Source organism: Frieseomelitta varia, unplaced genomic scaffold, assembly GCF_011392965.1.
Source record: "Frieseomelitta varia isolate USP_RPSP 00005682 unplaced genomic scaffold, Fvar_1.2 scaffold_1510, whole genome shotgun sequence".
Classification (NCBI taxonomy): Eukaryota; Metazoa; Arthropoda; class Insecta; order Hymenoptera; family Apidae; genus Frieseomelitta; species Frieseomelitta varia.
This window is the reverse complement of record NW_025109207.1, coordinates 1-3,675: the sequence shown is the minus strand read 5'-3', so window position 1 is coordinate 3,675 and position 3,675 is coordinate 1. Positions and strand designations below refer to the sequence as shown.

At 45.6% G+C, this 3,675-nt stretch overlaps 1 non-coding gene across 1 annotated transcript; it reads left to right on the top strand.

Annotated features, from left to right (window-relative positions):
* The first annotated feature begins 2,677 nt into the window (after positions 1 to 2,677).
* LOC122535133 lies at positions 2,678 to 2,867 on the top strand. The gene has a single exon (XR_006308103.1). It is a non-coding gene; the product is annotated as a U2 spliceosomal RNA (small nuclear RNA).
* Positions 2,868 to 3,675: the final 808 nt, after the last annotated feature.

The following is a 3,675-nucleotide window of genomic DNA, read 5'->3' as shown; positions in this document are numbered from 1 at the left end:
TGAAAGTGTCGATGATAATGCGAGGATAATGTAGGAAGTGATGATGTGGGTAAGGTGAGGAAAGGTTGTGCGTTTCGTCTCCGAGTCGCTGCCTAGATTCATCAGTGGGGTTGATATGGCAGCGACTCCTTACCCCAGACGCTTGTTGTTGTAACTACTCGCTAGGCTGGATTGGTCACCCATCCAGCGGTGTTCCGCACTCTGTTTGCTTAACATCGAAAATATCGATTGACTTCGACGCTAGGCTAGGAAGCCACTTGCGGCTTGTGCAAGTTGGTGTTCGAAACTCGTACTCGACATCTATTGAGGATCGGTAATCAAGAAAGTGAGCTCAGCCGATAAAGAAGATGATGGTAGAAGGTTGAGAACTCTGAACTGTAAAAGGAGAAATAAGAGTGGACAAATCTGTGAAAGAAAAGAAGGAAGAAATGAAATGTAGTGAAGCAGGATTAGATAAATGGTACAGAAGAAAGGCAGAAGCAGTAGGAAAGAATAAGAAGGTAGAATCACCAAAGCAGATAAAAAATAAAGCGGAACAAGATGAAAAAGAGAGGACGAGTACAGAAGAGCTTGAAAAAGTGATACAGGAAATGGGACTGCAACAGCAGGAGATGATTCGAGGATTAGGCGATTGTGTAGAAAAGAAAATTGGGGTAGAGATGGGGAAACTCAAAAATAAAATGAAAGAGAAAGATAGAGCAGCGAATAGTAGAAGAAAGGAGAAAATTGAAAGAGAGAATGAGTAAGCTGAAAGACAGGATGCGAGAGATGGACGGAAAAGAAGGGAAAGAATTAGGAGGGAAAAAAGCGACGGTAAAGAGGCAGGATGGAGAAGAAAGTGTGGGGAAAGATCAAGAGCAAGCTACCGAAGGGATATGATTGGCAGAGACAGAACGCAAGTAGGAAAAACAAGAAGGGAAGATAGTAATAGGAGGTATGTTAGTGGGAGTGAAGAAAAACTTGGCAGTGGAGGAGCCAATATCGGTAGCGGAAGGAGTGGTAAAATTGAAAGTTAGAATAAAAAACGACGTATGAAGATTGGCAGACAAGGGAAAAGGAAAAAGAAAATAATAATTTAAGGAGATCTAAATGCTAGGACGGGCGAACTAGGAGCAAGAATATGGGGAGAAGGTTAGGAAGTATAGGCAGAAAGAAGGAAGTCAAAAGATAAGAAAGTGAAATCTGAGGGCAAGCAGCTGAAGATGATAGAGGAGACCGGGTGATTTATTTTAAATAGTAACGTGAAGGGGGAGAAGGAAGGAGAATGCACGTGTATAGGGGCAAAAGAAGAAAATGATGGATTATGTAATAACAGATGAAGGGGGAAGGGAGGGAATAGAAAGGATGGAAGTGGGAGAGAGAATCGATTCAAATAATTTTCCACTGATTGTTAGCATCAGGGGCAAGGGGGAACTAGAGAGTAAAAATACAGGGAAAGAAAAGAAAAGATGGAGAGGAGAGTGGACAACGAAAGGTATGGAGAAATTTAGGGAAAGAATAGGAATGATGACGGAAAACGGAGGAAGCATAGAGGAAATTATGAAACAGGATATAGGGAAAATAAGAAAGGCATTAGAAGAGGGGAAGCAGGAGGGAGAAAGGAAGAAGACTAGATGGTGGAACGTAGAGAAAAGAAAACACAGGTGTGAAGGAAACTAAGAAACTGGAGAAGATGAAACGGGCACAGGGAGGAATACACAAAAGCAAGAAAAGAATACAAGGAGTTGTGTGAAACATGGAAGGAAGTAGAAAGAGAGAATTTGAAGAAAGAGGTAGAGGAGGCTAGATTAGAGAAAGATGTCTGGAGGGTGGTAAACAGAGGAAGAATAAGAAGAAAGGAGATAGGAAAGAATATAACAATGGCAGAATGGAGCAGATATTTTACAAAACTACTGGGTGGGGTAGAATGGAGGGTAACGATGGCAAATAGTAAGAACGATGAGATTGGGGAGGAAGATGAATATGCAATTGGAAAGGAAGAAATAGCGAAAGCGTTGAAGAGACTAAAAGATGGGAAAGCAGTAGGAACAGATGAAATATACGATAAAAAATACGAAGCGAAATATAGAAATATGGAGGAAGAAAAATGGAAAATTGGGTATGGGAAGTATGTAATAGAGTATAGAGAGGTGAATTGTGGCAGAGGAGTTGGAAGGAAGGTTTGATTGTTCCAGTTAAGAAGAACGGGAATGGGAAAGTTGAAGAGTTCAGAGAGGTAACAATAACGGACTCATTATACAAAATATATACACGCGTATTAGCAGAAAGATTGATGAAAGAGATGGAAAGAAAATATTAAGGCCCGGCCACATTAAGTATAAGCTTAAATTCTAGTCACCATTTTGGCATGCAATAACCAAGTGCCCTTATTTATTTATTTATTCTCAATTTTCGTATTTTAACTTATTTATATCTTAATTATAGTTTAGTTTACTGATACATGTATCTATTTATATCGTATGTATCTATTTATATACGTATCAATGATAACCTCTATCTGCTATTTTAAAAGACTGGCGGTGACTAGTACTTATTGAATTGTCTGACCGATGACAACACGCCATATAAACACGTCTGGAGAGGGGCCCCTCTACAGCCTCCTCCTTTTTATTTAATTACAATAAGAAGGCCACGAGGCCGCCCATGAAGGGCGCAATGTATTTATCCGGTGGAGCTTGTCCCACTGGGAACATGTGCTGCAATAAATAATTATACCTGTTCTTATCAGCTTGATATCTGATACACCCTCCACAGGGGGGTCCAGAATATTAGCCTGATTTTTGGGAATTTGCGGAGGTAGGAGCTTGCTCCACCGCTGCTACGGGTTAGCCCGGCATTGCAGTGCCGCTGGGATTAGCCCTACGTACGATCCCAAGAATCAGTGCCTCGTCCCTCCCGGAGGAGGACCGCGACTCGGTAATTCGCGCACCGCGACCCGCGAGTGAGGACACCGTGCCTGGAATCCATCCGTCGCGGCCACCGCCAACACCTAGGAGGAGGACCTGCGAGGTGAGAGGAGGACTCTTCCCCTGCTCCCACGGAGGACCGTCGAGGAGGGACCCCACACCACCGGCGCCAGAAGCATGAGTCGCGAGTTCCACCGCGCCCGCGAAGTCCGTCCGGCGGACCTTCCCCCGCCACGTGCACGTTCCAGGAGCGGCGGGGGCATCCGCGAAGCGGACCCAGGATTAAGAGAGGGTCCCCGTGACGTCGACTTGGAGGACTTCATTGGACTCGTGAAGGAACCGCATCACTGTCAAGCGAGGTGTCGCCCGGCCGCGGTCAACCAACACCGGTTTTCCCACGCCCGCACGCGGAGTCGCTAAATTCACCAATCTTCATTAATTTGTGCACTCGTGGAGTGGCAGCCGCCCCACGCAGGCTCGTGACATATAGTTACATCTAGTCAATTTCGTCCCACGCGCAAGTGCGCTCGCGCCGCGCGCGGAGCGAGGGAAAACGTATCCTGTCGAGTCGAGCAGCGAGGAGCGACTGATCGGCCGGGAGCTTCCACGCGAGCGCCGACCCTGCCACCTGTTGGCGCCGATTGCAAACTTTGTCGAGCCGCGCTAACGCCATCAATCTCCTCGCTCATGTGATGAGGCCCTTATCATTTCCATTTCCGGTTGGCGACAGGATAACAATGGGTGGCCATCTAAGAATACGACCAATATC